This window comes from Chrysemys picta, chromosome 10 (genome assembly GCF_011386835.1).
Source record: "Chrysemys picta bellii isolate R12L10 chromosome 10, ASM1138683v2, whole genome shotgun sequence".
Lineage (NCBI taxonomy): Eukaryota > Metazoa > Chordata > Testudines > Emydidae > Chrysemys > Chrysemys picta.
The window spans coordinates 24,271,935-24,294,634 of record NC_088800.1 but is presented as its reverse complement, the minus strand read 5'-3'; the positions used below and the strand labels follow the sequence as shown (position 1 = coordinate 24,294,634).

Below are 22,700 nucleotides of genomic sequence, written 5' to 3'. Positions count from 1 at the left end.
GTGTGGGGTCACAGGGGCTACAAACGAGAGCCATTTGGTCTAAAAGGGAGATGAGCAAGAGGAAATATGATAGAAGTATAAAATATTCAATGGTCTATAGAAGCTCCTATTCCATAATACAAGAATAGGAGTCAATACATTTTAAACGGATATAAGGAAGTACTCTTTGTATACAGGTATCACTCACCTCTGAAACACATTGCCACAGTATAATACTCAAAAAAAGGAGTAAGACCCCTATATGAACAATAATAGTGCATGCAGTTAGGGTAAAATTAGCTACTAGGACAATCAACCCTCAGACTTCAGGGCAGAAGCTGATCACCAGCTGGGGTTAGGAAGACATTTTCTCTAAGGTACAAATTGTACTGTACACAGTTGGGTGCACTTTTCTTTTTCTCTCTTGCCTGCATCTGAAGGTTTCAGCATTAGCTACTGAGATGGGGGATAGAAAGAATGGAAAGGATAGACCATCTCTGGGTTTTTGACTTGTTTGTTTCTGGAGCACCCATTCCTATTTTGTCTAATATCATCAACACAGTGTGTTACTAGCCTCTGAATGCATTCGTTTTTAAATTGACAGTTTGAGACCATTTCATTTCAATTTCTAAATCTTTCTGAAACCAAAAAAATCCTTTGGCACAAAAAGGAGGTAAGAAATCTTGTACACATACAGTGCATATGAACTGTTACCACCTGCCCCAGTAGTATACACTGAAGCAGCAAACTGCACTGCATGGTGCCCAGGCCTGGCTAATAGAACTCGGGCTGGCAGCAGTCCTGGGGCAGAAGATGCATAGCAGCCTTCTTTCCTCTCCCAGCTACAACCATGTCAGGATTTGGCCCAAGTGCAGATAGATTAGGAATAGAGAACACTCATCTTCCTCCTCCATGGCAGCTGCATGTTATTTTACACAAGATGGCACCTTTCTAGAATATGGGCCAGATTTTCAATTGTTGTAAATGAGTGTAGCTATGTTGACTTTTTATTCTCCTAGGCTCTTGACCAAGGGTATTAAAAGTGGACGATCCTTGGAAGCTACAGGTGCAAATGGCGTCTGTTGCACTATCAGAAAGTTCTCCTTAAAGCAAAGGAAGTCTAATTCTCCCATGTCGCTATCAGAGGAAGGAATCATCCTGAAGCTCTTTTTAAGGCATGTTTGTAAATGTAGGGAGATCAATTAATAACCTCTTAGCTTCTTCAGTGGACGTTTATAATCATTTTATGAACAAGCCCTCAGAGCTGATTGTGAACTGACTGACTCCTCTGCATACTCCACTCATGGCGTTTTTAATCTTCTCCTTTAGCCAACTATCTTTACTCAGAGGCGAGTGTCAGAGATCTATGATGGAATATAGGGTTTAACACCAACATATGCATTACATCCAGTTTGTACTTGGCTACTAAGGGCACGTTTAACTGCTCAGGCTACAAAACTTCAAGGAATAATGAATCTATCATTGGAACCTGGAACATTACCATCCATTTTCAAACAAGTCTTAGTAACTCCTTCCTTGACAGCCAACGATACGTCTAACTTCCATCCAATGTTTAATTTATGCTTTGTATCAAAGATCCTTGAGAACATTGTTTATACAGAATTGCAAACTCGTCTAGCTCAATTTGATTTATTTCACGTCAGGTTTTAGAAAACACCCAAGCAATTTAAAAGCTGCATTGTTAGATGTACATAGACTTGCTAATTGGAGCTGACTTAGGTTCTCTCACATTAGTTTCATTGGATCTCAGCAGCATTTATCATACACTTACAGGTTATTGGTGCACTCTCAAGCACTGCTTTTGTTTAAATCATGTTTATCCACATAAAATGGTGATGGTCTCTTTGGGTCTGATCCATTTCATTTTTTTGCAGAGATCTAGTTCATGCCTCTTATTTTTTAATCAGTAAGCTATTGCTAGGTTCAGTCAGAAGGATGTAGGTAGGGCAGCACACTTTGTGGGAAGGATATAGGAATAAATACATTTTCTCAGTGATCAGAGAGTTCTCATTCAGTGATCTGTCTGTCCAGATTTGAGTCTCCCATTGAAACATCATGCCAAGTTGGTGTAAAATAAAATAAAAAGATGGTTTGCAAGACACTAAGTTATACACCTCACCATGTTATTTGAAATTGGACCCAAATAAATATTAGTTGGCTTTAGCTATTTTAAGTCAAATGCACAGCCCGAGTATCGGGTTTTGTGCTGGGAAGTTTGGGATGGCCAAGGAGAGGAGAGGAGAGGGGGAAAATCTGTCATGTGCTCCCTCTGCAGAAGTGAAGGGGAGGAGAGGGAACCAAAACAGGAGAACCCTATGCAGCCTCTCCCACAGATGCAGTTAGAGTAACCCAGGGCTGAATGTGGCTCTGGTGTTATACTGACATTGCACTTATTGGTGAATAGGTAGCTCGGATATGTCACTAGACTAGAACATGGTTCTATCACTGGCAAAGTATTGCCAAGCTGAGAATGTTCCACCAGAAGGGGCTGGTATATCAGGCAAATGTCTTGGTTTCCAAGGCTTAATTGTTTTAATTCCTTCACTATTTCATGACATTCTGAATCCTATTATTTTCAAACTACAGCAGCGCCTATCCTTACAGGCAGCTACTGTGCTAACACATTGCTACCAGCTTCACATTATCTGCCTATAAAAGTTTGTATTAAGACGTTATTTTTATATGCATATAGTATAATGACAAAACTCTCATTAACTTTAATGGAAGCAGGATCAGACCTTTAATAGCTATGGCTCAAAGTACCTATGCAGTGTTTTGTAGTTATGGGTCTAATGTCAGCTTCTCACAAAATCAAAAAGTGGCTTGATATTTATTTTTCCCTTGAGATCGGGGGAACTTGAAGTTTTTGCAATTATGCTTTTTGTCAAACTTAATTTCCTATAGCTATAAAAATGCACAGCCCATTTAGATATTTAAAACTAAGGGGTTAAGTCCTTGCTGTCTATTTCATGAGCCTGCAGTAACAATAAAGGGAATGAGAAGCGCCTTCCTCCCTCTAGAGTCCATGCAAGGATCAACTTGGGGAAGCACAGTGCTCCCAAAGGACTAAGGAGGGGCATGGAATAGGCAGATCCATGGCACTGCTCCCCCTTTCAATCTGCCAGACACAATCCAGGAGGGCCAGAGAGTCATTTTCCCTGTCCCCCATTAAAACAAGAGGTAGCAGTTTGTGTGCTACAGATACCAAGAAGCTATGGGAGAGGCAGAATGCCCATAGAGCTCCCCAATGCAATGAGGCTCTGCACCACTGCCGGCACAAGACTGTGCCCTAAAGGCATGATGAAGCCCTAAATAATTATTATTTTGCACTTACATAAACACCTTCCATTTGAGATAGATAGATTCACTACACTTCCCAGCAACCCTATGTGGGGGCTACGATGGAATCAACCCAATTCACACAGCTTAATAAATAGATGGTAATTTTAACAAAGAGAAGGTTAAGGGGTGATTTGATTACTATTTCCATGGGAAGCAAATATTAAATAATGGACATTTCAGTCTAACGTTGAGAGTCCTTAACCATTGGCCCAATTTACCAAGGGTCATGGTGGATTCTCTATCGCTGAGAATTTTTAAATCAAGATACAAAAACAGACTCAGAGATCTGCTCTAGGAATTATTGGGAGGAAGTTCTATTGCCTGAGTTGTCTGGGTGGCCAGACTAGATGGTCCCTTCTGGCCTTGGAATCTATAAGCTGTGGATACTGAAGCACAGAGAGGTTCAAATTGCCCCAAGTCAACATCAGACTAAGAACTGGAACCCAGGTCTCCAGAGTCTCATGACATGCTCCTGCCACTAAAGTCTGGTCTATACTTCAGTTTTACTAGCCTAGCTATGTCCATTAGGGGTGCAATTTTTTTAAACTAATATAGCTATGCTGGTAAAAATCCTAGGGTAGACAGTTATGACAGTAAAACTATGCTTTTATTAGTCTACTGTATGCTGGTCAGGGGTACCAGAAAAAGATATATTGGTATATGCCCTTTTACTCTGGTAGAACTGTGTCCATACTAGATGATTTTAACTACACTGGTATAATTTAATTAACAAAACCCTGATTCAAACTAATTTGATTTGAAGAAATACTTTGCTGCTGCTTTTTTACTGTTCTTAAATAATGATAATTATGTGTTGCATTATGAAGTGCTCCATGACCGGCTTGTAAAGATTGTTACATAAATGCAGTTTAGTATAATATTGCATATACTGTATAGTTGACCTTGCTACAGACTCCGGCAAAGAAAGACAGATCTGCACTAGAGTGGCTCTTTTTCTCTGTTGGACAACTATCTGCCTGGGGATTTTCCTGTGTGGGGGAACTGTAGGGTTCTGTCACCCTTTCTGCTCAATTCACACAGGAGGCCATTAGTGGGGATAGAGAGATTCTTTGGCTTGCAGTTCTATCATCATGACAATGAACTCTATGTCACAGTTTTACTGAACCCAGATGTTACAGATGTTGAGCAGCTCTCCCAGGGCAGGTCTACACTACCACTTAAGTCAATCTAACTTGCGTCACTCAGGGGTGTGAAAGAGCCCCTCCCCCCCCGCCGAGCAACGCAAGTTTCACGCTGTCCACGCTGGCGCTGTGTTGGTAGGAGACGCTCTCCTGACGACATAGCGTACACTTCTTGCAGAGATGGAGTAATTATGCCGATGGGAAAGCACTTTCCCGTCGGCATAGGTGTCTTTACCAGATGCACTACAGCGGCACAGCTGCATTGGTGCCGCTATGCCAATGTAGCACTGTAGTGTAGATTTGCCCTCAGTATCAATACAAAAATGAGACTGGAATGAGAGCTGGCAGGTTGCAGCTCAGTAGGGATAGGGCAGAAATGATGCTAGACACACCTGAAGGAGCAACTATCCTTTTACTACTAACATGTGCCAACTAGAGGTGCTTACTTTTTTTATGCTCATATCGCAGTAGCAGCCAAGAGTGCCTTTTCCCCATCTGCATTTGCCTAGGAAGCTGTGGCCACTGTCCATAAAGATCACTTGGAAACTTCAGCCCTAATGCAGAATGTGGCTGTCCACTTATTCAGCAGTCCTTCTCATATGCAGCATATTACCAGCGCATCTGTGCACCACTGAGTGAACTGGCTTCCAACTCATTCAATTCAAGCTGCTTATTTTTAACCTATAAAGCCCTTCATGGTTTGCATCCTGTATGTCTTAAAGAGATTGTCTCTCTGCTAATGTTCTAAAGTTTTATGATAGGTGCACTCTATAAAGTGGCAGAATAAGCAAAACAGATAAGTGTCAAAATGGCTGACCTACTTAACTAAAAGACAGATTAGATCAAAGAAGGAAAAGAATCAGATGACTGTCACCTAACTTATGCTGTACCATCTATTTGACTGTATGCTTTTCAAGTAGGTTATGCAAACTAATCTACAGAGCACACAGCAGAGCTATATTCCAAGACACTTAGCAACTTGGCATTTATGTACTTTATAAGCTATGGGCTAGATTTTGAACTCAGTTACACTAATGTAACCCAATAATGGATAATAAAGTGGAGTGACTAAAGTACTGATGTAACTCTATTGATATTAACTTTATTTACACCAGTGTGGCTTAGATCCGAATTTGGCCATACAATATATCATTGAACATTGTGAATCAGTGACTACATCAAGTGGTTCTGAGAGTCAATAGCTGTTTCATAAATGTACACAAGCTGTTTGAACTACTTAACGGTATATAGTAATATATTTTTCAAACTATCTACAGAGAGGCTTTCTATAATTATAATTTCCCAGCCATCTGGGGTGAATAATTATTTTGAACGGGGAATAAAATTTCATTTTTCTTTACTTTATTACCAATATCATGAGCAAATAGAGGGTTTGGATGGCTGGTATATTTTCATGATAGGTTGCTCTATAGATAATATCTGAGTTTTATAAACATTTTATTTTGCAATACTCTTTTCAGTTGTGCAGCACTACTATATTTTTCCTATTTTTATGTGCTACTTCAGTATATTATATGCATTTGTCAATGAAAAGAGGTTATGCAAACCCCCCGATTATGATTCTAGTAAGTGGTCCACAAATGTGGATGAATAACCAAGACTAAATTGTTAAGGATGCAGGCATATCTCCTGTATTTTTCTCCACAGAAATAATTGTCCAATATGGAATTTATAACTAAAACTAGAAAAATCATAGTTAGTCCTCAGGGCACTGGAGCAGTGATCTTAACTAAAGCTATAGATTAGAATACATGCTTTAAGGAATACAATAGAACTATATTTAAATTTCTCTTATGTGTAAGATACCTTACAGTAGATTTCTAATTTTAATAATATCCATTTTGCCTTACTCATTACTAAGTGGCTTAATATACCCTATCCGAATATAGTGTAAATGTACACAAGGTTTTTAAAGGAACAGGAGTTGGTTGGCATATAGCTTCAGTGTTATGTGATGGTTGACCATATTACGGTATTAAACTAGCTTAAAACATTCCTATTTGTGTCTGACTGGGCCTCATCACATTTCAGTTATCCCTAACATTAACCCAAACAGCGGGGGGGTGGGGGGGAAATCAAATAATCAACATACACAATGGTGATAGAAAAACCAATATCAGCTGTAAGATATGTTTGGTCTTTTACAATTGTATGCATTATTATACATACACCTATTTTAGATAACATTCTTATCAAAAGCCAGTAAGATTTAGCATGGATCTTTTTAAAAAGGACTATTCCTATGTAAAGTCCCACACATTAGAAATATTTAGAGAAAAGAAAGTTTCCACTTAAAGAAAAAATTATTATAAACTATATTAATTATGTATATATTATAATTAATTATATTAATAACTATACTAATAACTTAGTATAATTCAAATTAATGTTTACCACAGTACTGTAAATAATGGATTTTTAATGTATAGACTAAATTGTGAGTGTATAAAATTCTTCATTGTTTTGTGCAATATTTCAATAAAAGAATATAAATTTATTTTTATTCTCATTGATCAAATGAAGAGACTATCAACACATTATCATATTTATGGCCAAATCTTGACAATTCTTATTTTGGCAAACTCCCATTGCCTTCTGTAGGAGATCTCTCACATAAGGACTTCAGTATCAGGCCCATAGTACGTAAGTAATAAACTAACATTAAATTGCATATACCACACATTTAGAGAGGAAAGCTATGTAATAAACTGAAAGCACATCTAAAAATGTCATTTATCATGGTCTTTTCACTGCCTTACTTCCATTCTGACCACTAAACCATCTCTCTGAGACTTATTCCAACACTCCAAACCGTTGAGCAGGTTTAAACAACCACTATTTTTTCCCATTACTCAGCAACCAATAATCCCCATTCTTTCCCCCTAAATGCACAATTTCAACCTCAGAATTACATTGGCCTAAGCCTCAGGACAGGCAATATTCAGACCTGGACCAGCGACAGATTTTAAGATTGGATGTCCTATGAAAATTTTTTTAGGTAATTTGTAAAGGTTTTACGATATATTAGTTATATTCCCACTCTCCCCCCTTTGCCCTGTGACTGTGAAACAGACTAAGGGAACCTGTTTACAGGTGGAGTGATACAAAAATAGTCCATATATGTTAAATATTCCCTAAACACTTCTAAAATAGTAGTTCTGGTAAACATGTGGAAGATATAGGATACATGATACTGTGGAGTTGGTATTATGGCTTTTATTTAAATTGGCCTGTAACATTCACTTGGGGCATTGTCCCTTGAGAAAATGCCAGGATCACACCCTAACTCATGCCGAGAGAACAGTTATGTTACAACACAGCATCATGTGTTCTGCATACATACATACATACACATACTCTAGAAGCCAAATCTGAGCCTTGCTAAGCATCTGCAACTCTCCTTGATGCCAATGAGCACTGGAGGTGTTAAGCACACATCAGGATTTGGCCCCTATAACAGGGTGGTTTTCCACTTTACAGGCCAGAGTCCTAGGGCCACTCAGCACTGGTCAATTATCAGACCCAGCTGGAAAGGGAGTATGTGATTATAAGAACCAGCAAGTGGCTTGGTCAAGGGGGGACTGCAGAGGGAAGCTGCAGGAAAGAAGAGTCTCCTGCAGTGGTCCCTAAGGGAGGAAGACTCCAGGTGGCAGGCCCTAGGGAGTTGTGGCTGTGCAGGAAGCTCCAGCTGGATGTATGTGTTTTCCTTTTGTGAGTCTGTAGTTATTTGAACAATAAATGGAGCCCAGAACCAAGAGCTAAACACTAATACGCCTCTACCCCGATATAACGCGACCCGCTATAACACGAATTCTGATATAACGCAGTAAAGTAGCACTCCGGGGGGGGGTGGGGGGGGGGGCTGCGCACTCCGGTGGATCAAAGCAAGTTCGATATAACGCGGTTTCACCTATAACGCAGTAAGATTTTTTGGCTCCCGAGGACAGTGTTATGTCGGGGTAGAGGTGTATGTTGTAACTGATAAAGCTAGCTTCCTCACTGGTATGGGGAATTATCACAGCTCCAAAATTAAAAACAAAAACATGTTCCCCACACTCCTATACACAAAATACCTATTTATTTTAAATCACAATAAACTTGCTTTTGATTCCATTTACTGGAGAGTTAAACCAGTCAATAGCCTTATACACATTTACTTTAATTTTCTATCCAAAAATAAGCATGTCTACTTCAGAACCCCAGCTTTAATGAATTCTGTGGGAAATATGGTAGAGCCTTTTAAAAATGTGATTAGGTGCCAAAGAATTTTTATGCTTCAGAGAGATTTGTTATAGTTCAATGATATCCAGTTTGCCATAGTGGTCTCAAGAGGCAAAGTAAAGTAAATCATAGCCTTATATCCAGGACTACTTTATAAATATAAACTTTTAAGAACAGATTTAAAACATATTTCATTTAAATCAACCAAGTTCCTTGCAATATTCACAGAGTTCATTGACACTTTTGTTAATTATAAATGATGTTTTAAAGTAGCAGTCATTTCCTTCTCCTTGATTCTGCTCCGAAGTCCCAGCACTACATATGTGATGTCACAGCATTTTCACAGCAAGACACCAATGAGACCAGCACAGCATTATAACTTCACTGCAGGATCAGAGACATGGTCAAAAAGAAAACACTTACATGGCTACATATACCTCCAACCATAAGCAAAAAGAAAATAGAAAATTAAATCGTTTTCTGTGCAAGTTTTTTTTTAAAAAAAACCTCAGGTTTGCATCTGTATGAAATCTTCCCAAATGAAGGTTAATTACATCTGTTTTCATAACATGCTTTTCAGTTTCAGAGTAACAGCCGTGTTAGTCTGTATCCGCAAAAAGAAGAACAGGAGGACTTGTGGCACCTTAGAGACTAACAAATTTATTAGAGCATAAGCTTTCGTGGACTACAGCCCACTTCTTCGGATGCATCCGAAGAAGTGGGCTGTAGTCCACGAAAGCTTATGCTCTAATAAATTTGTTAGTCTCTAAGGTGCCACAAGTCCTCCCATGCTTTTCAGTGTAACATAAGCAGCATGAAGAGGATGCACAATCTATCTAGGCTCACTATAGTACACTTTCCTTACAACTTTTAGAAAGAGTAGTATTTTTTCCTAGACATTTTTACTTGTATATGGATTGTTCACATTGTAAGAATCAGAACTAATTTTAGAACATTCATATGAATCAGTATCCTTAACTTCTATTTTATTACTCAGATATTGTACCATTTAATAAATAAAGGCATAATATACTAAAAAGGGTGAGTATATTTAGTTTATATTAGCACTGACAGCAAAATTCAGAATACAAACATCTGCCATTCACATTTATCATTCATTCTGAATGATGATTAAACCTTTATAATTAGGCTAGGGGTTTTACACCTTACCACACAGTCAAATAGTGTTTGCCAAAAAAAGCTTTCGAGGCACAAGAACTACTGAAAGCTAAGGGTAATGTCATTATTAAGAATCTGAAACGGACATTAACCCTTTGTATCACAAAGCGTTATGAAGAAATGTTACTTTAAAAATTGCCAGGAGGCAAATTAAGCAGCCGACTGAATGTTTTGAAAGATGTCAGGACTGAACAAGCAAATGGACATTACTGTTCTACGAGGCTTAAATGCTTGTGTTTCAGTTATATTTTACCAGACATGCCCACCAAAAGCAAGTATTAGTCCCCTCATTTTAAAGACACATGGATTTGCATTTGGTCTGAATTCCAAATAAAATATTCAGTCTCACCAGTGGAAAAAAATGATTGTTCATACAAAAGTAAACTGGGAGATCAGTCTAAATACTTTAAAAGAAAGTAGAAGGAAGGGTCAATGAACACTCAAGCCTCTATTTGAGCTTCAAATAACTTTCTCTTTCCTTATACAAAATAAAAAACAGGCACCTTTTACAGTAAAAACACTAAGTAAGTGCTAATCTCTGGAAATTGAAGGTGGTAAATACTATACTATCTTACTGTTTAAAGATGCCTTCTTATTGAATCTATAGTGATATCCCTAAGGGTATTAAATGGTTACTCTTTGTTAAGCTATGGGGCTTTGGGGAAGAAGATAGTATTCTTATACATCTGAGTATAGTTGTGAAATAGAATCAAGCTTACATTTTAAGTAAAGCTGTCCCTTCAAAGCAAAGCTGCAGGGTATTCATCTTGAAAGATTAATCAAGACCCAGAAATGCATAAGCATCTGTAAAGCTCAATTCATTGCTAATCCTATCATGAACTAGAAAAAGTATTGAACAGTACAATCAAAACATACCACATCTTCACTAGTGATTCAGATCTCAATCATTCCATTTTGTTTTTTATATAGTTTGTTTGTCAACATTGTCTTTAAAATGCTCTAACTCTGTTTAAAATAAAATCAGAGTTAAAGAACTGAGGCGCCTCCTGCACATCTATTTTCTGTGAAAGATATTTCACTAATCTTACAGCATGAACTTACCACCATCATAACATTACAAGTGAAAGCATTTTAATAAAAGTGTTGACTCAAAGTCTGCAAGCTTTGATAGCATCACCAACATTTTAGCATTAGAAAAAAAGCCGTTACAAATCAATGCATTACATTAGCTAGAACAGTGGGAGGTACATTGAGAATGAAAATGAGGAGGAGAAACAAAGGAAATACATAAAATATATGCTTACTAGGTGCTATAGTAGAAAGAGTACATACCTGTATTAAATTCTTCTTAAAAATAAAAAAATTACATACCAGCTCTACAATATTTTCCTTTTATGCAGAAATACTTTACATAACCCCATTCCTATTCTCCAATTCTTCATTCAGCCATAAAACGGTACAACACAACACGAAGCTGCTTCACAGTGATTCAACTCAAGTGCAATCAGGCATGCTGTTAGTCTGCAATGGAATCTGTTCCTCTAAATTCCATCGTGTTCCCTAGGCAGCGTTAAATGTATTTTTTTTTCTATTACAACTTAGCTATTTGCATAAAACTGATTTTTGCTCCTCTTAGATGTTATTTCCCTTTGCATCTCAATTCTATTTCAGCAAAATGGGAGTCAGTTTCCCTATTCCTGTTCAAATACAACATCAACAATTGAGAATAGTAAGCATCCTGGTGTTTTATGTGCCGGTAACTTCACCCATCGCTGTTTTCTCCTGCTACTGCTTCTGAATGCAGTATTCACTGCAATAGCCACAGCCCTCCTGTGTGGAAGGCAGCTCCTCTGCTTCACAGATTGAGTAAAATAGGCTTAGTGAGAGTCCTCGCTCACAGAAACAACACATGTGATGCTCCCTGAAAGCTAGCAGGTGCATCACTGGCCATAACACTGATAACACTATAAGATGCTGCCTCTTGCTTGGAGAAGAAATCTGGTTGCTAGGGCCATGTCTCATCTAACCTTTCATTTATCAGTCTAACGTGACTTGGAGTCATGATTGTACACACATTTCTTCCAGCAGGGCTTTCATTAGCAGGTGGTCATTGCCGGTAATGAAACTGAAGAATGATTTAATAATTATCATTCTCTATTTAATAGCACTCACAGATAATGATAAACACACCATTGTGCACAGTATTAATATACAAAACCTTCTAGTATGCAATCAATTAATAGGCAGAGGAACTCAAGTTTTGTTTACTGGCGGCTGGGCAGTCAGAATTGATTGACTGTATATTAACAAACATTCAGAACAAAATTATGTGTGTGCACTTTAAAATGTCAATTGATTTACCAGTGTGTGTGATTTAATATATACATAAGGATCACATGTTCAGTGTATTATATAGACACATCCAATGCAGTTTTACACTTCAAAGGGTATACCAACACATTCAGGAAAATCTTGTATACAAACACATTTGAGACCAAAAAAAAAAGTCACATCTGTTATATATGTTAAAATTTTACATATCTACATATAAGTATGTAGTATATGCACAGACATAAACTCCTTTTACTGTCACCTTACCTCTGGTTCTTACTAACTGCAAAATCTATAGCACTTAAATGCTAAAAGAAACCTAGATTTTAATAGTGGTACATTTCATATAAACTTGTTCATACATATGAACTTTCTAATTGCTGGTAATACCTGAAGCACTTATAACTAAATGACCTGGTTACATATTTCTTAAAGAATGACTAATATATAATTAAAAATTATTTAAGCTTTATGAGTAGTAAATTTTACTTCCTGCAATCATAGCATTATCATTACTAAACAATGAGATTTTCAGAAAACAATGGTTTTTTTTGTGGAGAAGACTGATTGACTAAAATCAAATGAGATACTTTCTAGCATAATGTAATTATATTTAGGATAATAAAGTTATTTTTCAGAGGTTTTCTGTCTATTGGCATTATTTTGACAAACAATATTACAAAGCATAAATTTAAAAGTCTGTCCTGTTGTAATTTCTGCGGCCTATAAACATTGCATATTTACCTCATAATAATATGTATAGTTCTGAACCAGATTAATGAACCTTTTGTCACACAAATCCTGCTGATGGCACATTAGCCTATGACATATGGACTTTGGGTTAAAAACAAAGTTTTTCATGTAAATCTAAATACAACAGTTCTTCAAATCTTGCACATTTTTGCCACAGGCAAAGAAGAAAACAACATTCGTTATTTATACAATAAATAACGCCTTAGGAGGGCAAGGGGAAATACTCACCACTAGCATGAAAGGCCTGATCATGCAAACCCTTAATTAGGTGAGTGGTCCTAATTATGTAAGTAGCCCCTCTGAAGACCCCTTAGAGTCAGTAGGACTGCTCTTGCAAAGATTTGAAGAATCAGGCAGTAAGGAAGCACCTAATCCTGAAATCTGTTCCAGACATCAAACATCCACTGAAGTCAGGTCCTCAGTTAGATAATTACAACACATACAAATCTATTTCAGGCTTGAGACTAGGACATTGAGATCACAGTGGGAGACTAAGGCCTGGTCTACACTAGGAGGTTATGTCAAATTTAGCAGCGTTAAATCGAATTAACCCTGCACCCGTCCACAAAACGAAGCTATTAGTTCGACACAGAGGTCTCTTAAATTCGATTTCTGTACTCCTCCCCAACGAGGGGAGTAGCGCTAAATTTGACATGGCCATGTCGAATTAGGGTAGGTGTGGATGGAAATTGACGCTAATAGCTCCGGGAGCTATCCCACAGTGCACCACTCTGTTGATGCTCTGGACAGCAGTCCGAGCTCGGATGCTCTGACCAGCCACACAGGAAAAGCCCCGGGAAAATTTGAATTCCTTTTTCTGTCTGGGCAGTTTGAATCTCATTTCCTGTTTGGACATCGTGGCGAGATCAGCAGCACTGGCAACAATGCAAAGTTCTCCAGCAGAGGTGACCATGCAATCTCAGAATAGAAAGAAGGCCCCAGCATGGACTGATTGGGAAGTCTTGGATCTGATCGCTGTGTGGGGCGATGAGTCCATGCTTTCGGAGCTGCGATCGAAAAGACGGAATGCAAAGATCTACGAGAAAATCTCAAAAGCCATGACAGAGAGAAGGTACAGCCGGGATGCAATGCAGTGCCACGTGAAAATCAAGGAGCTGAGACAAGCGTACCAGAAGACCAAAGAGTCAAACGGACGCTCTGGATCCCAGCCCCAGACATGCCGTTTCTACGAGGCACTGCATTCCATTCTAGGTGCAGCCGCCACCACTACCCCACCACTGACCGTGGACTCTGAGGATGGGATATTGTAGACGGCCGCTTCCTCGGAGATGTTAGCGGACGGGGAAGATGAGGAAGGTGAGGAGGAGGAGGAGGCAGTCGACAGCGCTTACAACGCTGATTTCCCAGACAGCCAGGATCTCTTCATCACCCTCACAGAGATCCCCTACCAACCGTCCCCAGGCGTTAACCCGGACCCTGAATCAGGAGAAGGATCAGTCGGTAAGTGTTTTAAACATGTAAACATTTATTTTGAACAGAACAGGAATATTAACAATGGGTTTTTCGTGATCTGTTTGCCCTAGGTGCTCTACTTTTTAGTCCTTGCCAGTGCAGCTACTGGAAAAGAAGGTCTATATGTCCAGGGATAGAGCTGAAATCCTCATGGGACATCTCCACGAAGCTCTCCTGGAGATAATTGGAAAGCCTTTGCATGAGGTTCCTGGGGAGAGCGGCCTTATTGTGTCCTCCGTGGTAGGAAACTTTTCCTTGCCAGGCTATCATCAAGTACTCTGGGATCATTGCCTTGCAGAGCATGGCGGCATACGGCCCTGGTTTTTGCTGGCTTTCACGCAGCATGCGTTCTTTCTCGGTCTCAGAAATTCTCAGCAGAGTGATGTCGCTCATGGTGACCTGCTTAGAATTACAGGAATGTTACTATTGGGACTGCTTGCCTGTTCCTTTACAGAACTGTCACCAGCGGTTTACAGCCACGCGGTGGAGGCGGGAGGGGGCAGCATACAGGGATCTTTCCCGGGGACAGCCGCGAGGGGGTGGGACAGGGGCAGAGTTCATGCTTGCCGGATTGCCGGCAGCAGGAACTGGCCAACGATAGGAGCATTGCTTTGAATGTGAAAGGAGGGTACTGCTATAATTTAAGTTTTAAGCAGCCAAAAGTCTACGGCTTACCATGTCAGCCTGCTACCCGAATTCCACTGTCCTGCCCCGCTTGTCTGATCTCCACTGCAAGACCCCAGGCACTGAATGCGAAGGCTGAAAATTCGACCTTGTCCTGAGTGTGCATGTGATAGGTGCTGTGCATGGTCTTGTTCACAGAGAAAGACTATGTTCATTGTTCACAAAAAATTACCTTTGTGAGGAATTCACTCTCTTTTTCCCATCCCACAGCTGCGACTGTCTCCCAACCTACCCCGGCATCCCCCTCGTAGAGGCTGGTGCAGATTAGGTGGAGAAAGAAAAGGACACGGGACGACATGTTCTCAGAACTTATGGGCTGCTCCCGAGCCGTTGCGGCCCAGCAGATCCAGTGGAGGGAGAACATGTCGCAATACCAGCGAGCACACAGCGAACGGGAGGAGAGGTGGTGGCAGAAAGACTAGCAGGTGACTCAAACGCTGCTTGGACTAATGAGGGAGCAAACGGACACACTCCGGCACCTTGTAGATGTTCTGCAGGACCGGAGGCAGGAGGACAGAGCCCCACTGCAGTCTCTCTCTAACCGCCCTCCCCCGCCACAAACTCCCATACCCCCCTCACCCAAAGTCCCAAGAAGGAGGAGTGGCAGGCTCCGTTGAAACAACCAGTCCACCCCTGCGGACCACTTTAGGAGCAGGAGCCTGTCATTCCTTGAGTTTAGAAGCATTCTTTCCATCACTACGCCCGCTCCCCACCACAGTCTGCATCCCAGTTTCAACACTTTACCGCGAAATCCGTAATAAAGAAAACGGTGTTCATTAACAAAGTTCCATTTATTTTATTTTTAAACGTGTGTTGGAAGGGAGGGGATGAGGTGAACGGGGTATGTAGCTGGAGAGGATAGTCAACAGTAAGTGGGTAAAGAAACGGGGGCAGGTTCAACTTCTCTTTAAACAAACTTAATAGTCACAGGTTACCCTGCTCACTGAGGAACCTAGCTTTCAAAGCCTCCCAGATGCACAGCGCGTCCCGCTGGACTCTTCTAATCGCACGGCTGTCTGGCTGGGCGTAATCAGCAGCCAGGCTATTCGCCTCAACCTCCCACCCCGCCATAAAGGTCTCCCCCTTGCTCTCACAAAGATTGTGGAGCACACAGCAAGCTGCAATAACAATGGGGATATTGGTTTCGCTGAGATCACAGCGAGTCAGTAAGCTTCTCCATCTCCCCTTGAGACGTCCAAAAGCACACTCTACCATCATTCTGAACTTGCTCAGACGGTAGTTGAAGAGTTCTTTTTCAGTGTCCAGGGCGCCTGTATAGGGCTTCATGAGCCAGGGCATTAGCGGGTAGGCTGGGTCCCCGAGGATCACTATAGGCATCTCCACATCCCCAACAATTATTTTGTGGTCCGGGAAGTAAATACCTTCCTGCAGCCGTCTAAACAGACCAGAGTTCCTGAAAACACGAGCGTCATGAACCTTGCCCGGCCATCCTACGTTTATGTTTGTAAAACGTCCCCTATGGTCCACCAGTGCTTGCGGCACCATTGAAAAGTAGCCCTTTCGGTGAATGTACTGACTGGTCTGGTGGTCCGGTCCCAGGATAGGGATGTGAGTTCCATCTATAGCCCCATCCCAGTTTGGGAATCCAATCGCAGTGAAGCCACCTATGATCACCTGCACATTTCCCAGGGTCACTACCTTTGAGAGCAGTAGCTCAACGATTGCGTTGGCTACTTGCATCACAGCAACCCCCACGGTAGATTTGCCGATGCCAAAGTGATTCGCGACTGACCGGTAGCTGTCTGGCGTTGCAAGCTTCCAGAGAGCTATAGCCACTCGCTTCTGGACAGTCAGGGCTGCTCGCATCCGGGTGTCCTTGCGTTTCAGGGCAGGGGACAGCAACTCAAAGTTTCAGGAAAGTTCCCTTACGCATACGAAAGTTTCGCAGCCACTGTGATTCATCCCAGACCTGCAGCACTATGCGGTCCCAGCAGTCCGTGCTTGTTTCCCGGACCCAGAATCGCCGTTCCACAGCATCAACATGACCCATTGCCACCATGATGTTCACGGCGCGGGGTCCCATGCTTTGTGAGAGGTCTGTGCCACTCTCAGACTTCATGTCCTCACCGCGCTGCCGTAGCCTCCTCGCCCAATTTCTCAGCATCTGCCTCTGGAAAAGGTGGCTGATAAGGTGCGAGGTGTTGACAACGGCCATAACTGCAGCGATGGTCGCAGTGGGCTCCATGCTTGCAGTGCTGTGGCGTCTGCGCTGTCACTCACCAGAAAAGTGCATGAACTGATTGCCCGCCGGAGCTTTCAGGGAGGGAGGGCGGGAGTGACGGTTGGATGATGACAGTTACCCAAAACCACCCTGGACTCACTTTTTTTCCCCAGCAGGCATTGGGGGCTCAACCCAGAATTCCAATGGGCAGCGGGGACTGCGGGAACTGTGAGATAGCTGCCCACAGTGCACCACTTCCAATGTCGACGCTTGCCCCATTAGTGTGGACTCACAAAGTCGAATTACTGTCCTTAGTGTGGATACACACGTTCGACTTTGTAATATCGATTCCACATATTCGATTTAAGTACAATCTAACTACTCTCGTAGTGTAGACATACCCTAAGTCAAAGTAGTAAGTTTTAGGGAAGGATTTGAAAGAGGAAAGGAAGGCTGCTTAATGCACATGTAGACCCCCACTCATATATTATGAAACTTGGTATGCAAACAATATTGCTTGCAGTGATCATTTCGTTTTCTAGATAGAGTAATCCTGCTTTCCATAGACCAGCTCTTAAGTGTTTACCCCTTGCTTATACTAATCAGACTTACATCTGCTGACCGGTTTAGATTGGAAATCATTTTCTTTGAATTCCCAAAGTGAGAAGAGAATTTTGCACTTTTGAGTGCTTTTCAGCTGAAAAAAACAAAACAAAAACGTACAGCATGTAGACTTGTCAGTTCGAGGCAATTATGACTTTATTGATCTGCCTTGAAATTAAAATGTCATAGAGAACTTGTTTTATCCAGCAAGATGTTGATTTTGCTTCTAACAATCCTGCCTGATTCAAAGAGTTTTACAGATGTGCATACAGTGATTATTTGGAACAAGAAAGGCCCAGATTGACCCTCACAACAGAGGTGTTTTGTATTTCTAGTCACATGATTCTAAATGTCCCTTGCATTGGAATGATATGCACAGTTCTATATAGTAAAATCTCACCAGTGTGTCACCCAACATGTATGGCGCAGAAAGTCACCCAGACATCATAGCCCTCTGTGCCATTAAATGTCCCTGGTAAGCCTGTGAATGGAGTGATTGTGTATTAGGTCTTTGCACCCCTGTGTTCCATGGAGGGGGTCTTCATGTCAGTCCTGAATAGGCTAGCATAGAAGGGCAGTTTGGAGATTGGCCCTGAAGGGTGAATAATTGCACATACCCAACAACCTGGAACCTCAGGCTTTCCAGCCAATTGCTGCCTAGGGAGGGTGACAATGCAGCCCTGAAGTCTCCTGCTAGATTAGAGGGAGGGTTTCCATCTTTCCAAGCAGAGAACTCCTGAAAGAAAGCTCCATTAGATGGACTTTATGCATAGGGAGGGAATTTCACATTGTATAATCTTTCTACCCTAACAGTTATGTTAGTACAGCAGCTGGTATGGAGTAGTTTACACACCAAGTCTCCTCCAACAGAAAAAACAAAACATGCAATTAGAAGAACGTGTAGAAAGGAAATTCTGCCTACTTCCTTTGTCCTGACTCAGAGGACCAGGCCTTCCATACTAACAGTGACAATACTGAAAAAAAAAAACCTCCATCTTCTAAGGGCTCTCATAATAAAGCAAATAGTGATCAAGAAATAAACTGCCTTAGAAAACATAATCCTTACATGGGCCAAGCAAGGTGAAAAGATATCCTTGTTCCTCCCACCTGACTTGCATAAAAGCCAGTTGGAATCTGGTTGTATATGACTATCTGTGTAGTCAGTGTAATGGTTGTCACATGAGAGAAGCATTTAATGATAGAATTTGGTAAATCATACCCAGCTGCCCTCATTTGGCAAAAGATACCAATAGGGATGAAAAAACCTTAGCAGCCATGAAACGGAGTGATTGTGGCTGACTGACATTTTATATTGTAAATGATATTTCATGGATTCTACTGCCAGAAGAGACCACTGGGTTCATTTAGTCTTACTGCCCTTTTGTCCACAGCATTGCATTGGGAGCTCATGTTCAGCTGATTACTCACCATGACCCTAAGGGTTTTTTTTTAGCATGACTGTTTCCAAGGATGGAGTCCCCTATTTTGAAAGTATGGCCTGCATTCTTTGTTCCTAGATGTATAGATTTAGAGTTTGCTGTATTAAATACGTTTGCTTACTAAGTGATCCAGATTGCCCTGAATCAGTGACCTGTCCGCACCCTTACTTAGAGTATATCTACACTTACCGGGGATCAACACTACAGTGATTGATGAACCGGGGGTCGATTTAGCGGATCTAGTGAAGACCTGCTAAATCGACTGCAGATCACTCGCCCATCAACTCTGGTACTCCACCGGAACGAGTAGCGTAAGGTAAGTCAACAGAAGAGTTTCTCCCATCCACCCAGTGCAGCGTAGACACCGCAGTAAGTCAACCTAAGCTACGTCGACTCCAGCTATGTTATTCATGTAGCTGGAGTTGCATAACTTAGGCGGACTAACCCCCATAGTGTAGACCAGGGCTTACTTCACCATTCTGTGTGTCACCTGAATATTTTATGAGTGACGGATTTATGTTTTCTTCCAGGTCACTGATAAAAAATATTTGAGAATCTGTGTTTGTGTAAGGTAAAAAAAGAACTAATTACATCCCACAATGCAAGACACACTGGCAACATCATCATGTGGGTTTGATAGTATTGTAACTACTTAAATGATTAGGTACCTTCCCCCATGTCATCTTGCTCCCACAAGAAAAACAGACACCAAAGAACATTCTAAATTTAATTTTTAATGACTGTGTAAAGTACCAATTTAATGATCCTGAAAAATTAGGTCTTCTGTTTATCCACCACAAAGGGATAGCATGGAAAGCAGTACTGAAAACTTTCACACACAGCTCTGCCTGTGAGTCCTCTGTCCTGGAGGTCATCTGCTGTGAGGAGGGGGCTAGTTCAGTCCTCTGGCTCTGCACCCTATGTTCTAACAATAGTACCAATTAGTGTTAGCTGTGATGTGGACAACTGTCGAACTGGAAATAGACTGAAACCACTAACTCATTTTCTCATCAGCCATTGAACTGTCATTAAACAGTAACTACTTTCAGTCATTGCCATCCTGTATCTGACTCAAATTAATAACCTACAGTGAAAAACTCTATATGCCACAACTACACCCCTGAGGTAACAAGTTCCCCAACATGAACTTTAAAATGTAAAGTCATATTCATTATACACTTCTACCTCGATATAACGCTGTCCTCGGGAGCCAAAAAAATCTTACCGTGTTATAGGTGAAACCGCGTTATATCGAACTTGCTCTAATCCAGCGGAGTGCGCAGCCCCGACCCCCCAGAAAAAAAACAAAAAACAAAAAAAACCCAGCTTTTCGGGGGGAGGGAGGGAACCTGAAACTCTGAAACTGCAGTTGGAATCACACTGAAAACTCCCCACTGACTTCAATGGAGTTCCACATACAGAACTACTGTAGCATTCAGGAGTGCATGTAATAAATGCCTTTCACTAACAGTCTGTAGATTCAATAGGCTAAACCCCGAAGCTCTTTTTTAGGCCAAACTCATTTTTTCCCCCAACTAAGGCTTTCTAGATTAAACTCAATGTTTCAGAAGCGATACCATTTTTTCAAACACACTCCAGTTTCTTGTACACTCTGAAGAGTGAAATATCAGTTTGCACTAGTTATGGGATTATTCACTTGATTCTGAAGAATACAGAATCTGTAACCGAATTTGCATTTGGGTATAGACTAGACAAAATCCCAGTACAGAGGTTAATATTATATACAAAGTGATATTATAATGGCTGAGCCGAATATTCCATTGTAAATACAAGTATTTCTCAATTGTATGTTATTTATAGGAAAATCTCTGACAAAAATATATCAGTTAAACATAAGGATTTATATGTACAATATCTCTGTATGTACTGCTTAGGGAAAATTTCATATTATTTATTTTTAAAATAACTTGGAATATCAAACCTATTGAATGAACTTGCGCTGCAGTAATTTATGTCAGTGTTATACAGTGAAAGAGAAATACTTGTGTTTAAATAATTTATCCAAATCACGTCTTATAACAATTACATCTCCATTACATAATACTCACACTGTAGTGACTTCACAATAGCTGGGGAACTAGTAGCTTAAAAATAATTTGCTTTTTCCTCTGTGGATTTCATCCTGGAAGGCTGCAAAACTGACAAAAATGAAGTCTTATCTTTCTCTCCACCTGCTTTAGGGGCAACCTTCTTTTCCCTCCATTAAGGAAGGCTACTTCTGTCACCACAATTAAGATAAGAGTTGATCCTTAACTCTAAAAGACAACATTCCAACCTAATCAATGTCATTAACTTCACACATGTAAGGTTAACTATGTTCTGGGGGTGGGAATGGAGGAGAAAACCTAAACAACTAAATTCTCCATTGAAACATTTTAGCATCACCAGATACACAAGCGTGATATTTAATCCAACTGGGGATTTGAGTAGTAAGGAGCTGGGGATGTACTGTATGTGTTTATAAGGTTTTGTTTCAGTGAAAAAGGAAAGTGTAGCCATTGCGCTCTTACTGCATCCCCTGCTGGCCACTTTATGGACTGGCACTGACTTCTTGTATGTTTAGTTTGCTTTGCTTTACAGCTTGGAGTAATTTACAGAAATGATTGCATAAATATATTAATAATATGCTAATGATCTCAAACAAAAATGAAGTTATACAATCTGAAATATTAACATTGATTTGTCAGAATTTGTCAGATCACATTACTTTTTCTGAACTAATCATGTGCTTAATACAGGAGGTGTTCAGATATTTGTAACTCAATACATTGTAACATCTGCTACAATACTTTAAAAGTCTTTATAATGAAATGCTTCCACAGTGAGGTACAGAGCATTGAGCCATACGGGGAACAATCAGACCCTCAATAGCATCAGAGGAGATTTTTTTTTTAAATTTAATTAGAAGCCTTCATAGTAAAAAAAAATTGATTATTCAAGAATGGGAGACATTATCTTGACACTTATGTGTGTGACTTCTGCTGATACATAGTTCTAAGCTGCTTTTTCATTTTGGCTTTGGTGATACTGATGATTCCTGAGTTTTGGAGGTGATAACCTTTTTTCTTTCCCTGACAAACATCCTCAAAATATCTGTAACCCACAATGTGGGACCAACTTCTGTTGGCGAAAGAGACAAGCTTTTAAACTGCACAAAGCTCTTCTTACCTGATTATTACCTTCTGCAAATACCAAGCATCTCCGAGTCACAGTTTCACACACCTGAAGAACTAACTCAAGCACACACAGGAGATGAATAAATGGGGTCTTTTACTTCTGAAACAGTATACAAACGCCATAGACTTTATGCTCTCTCAATCATTTTCTTGCTCTGCGGTTTTTCTTTTT

General features: G+C 40.5%; 1 protein-coding gene across 1 annotated transcript in view; it reads right to left on the bottom strand.

Annotated features, from left to right (window-relative positions):
• Nucleotides 1-13,803, bottom strand: part of UNC13C (unc-13 homolog C) — a 402,369-nt gene extending 388,566 nt beyond the window's left edge. The window contains exon 1 of the mRNA XM_065558178.1: nt 11,199-13,803. The gene's annotated coding sequence lies outside the window, so the exon portion shown is untranslated. The remainder of the gene's footprint in view (nt 1-11,198) is intronic.
• Nucleotides 13,804-22,700: the final 8,897 nt, after the last annotated feature.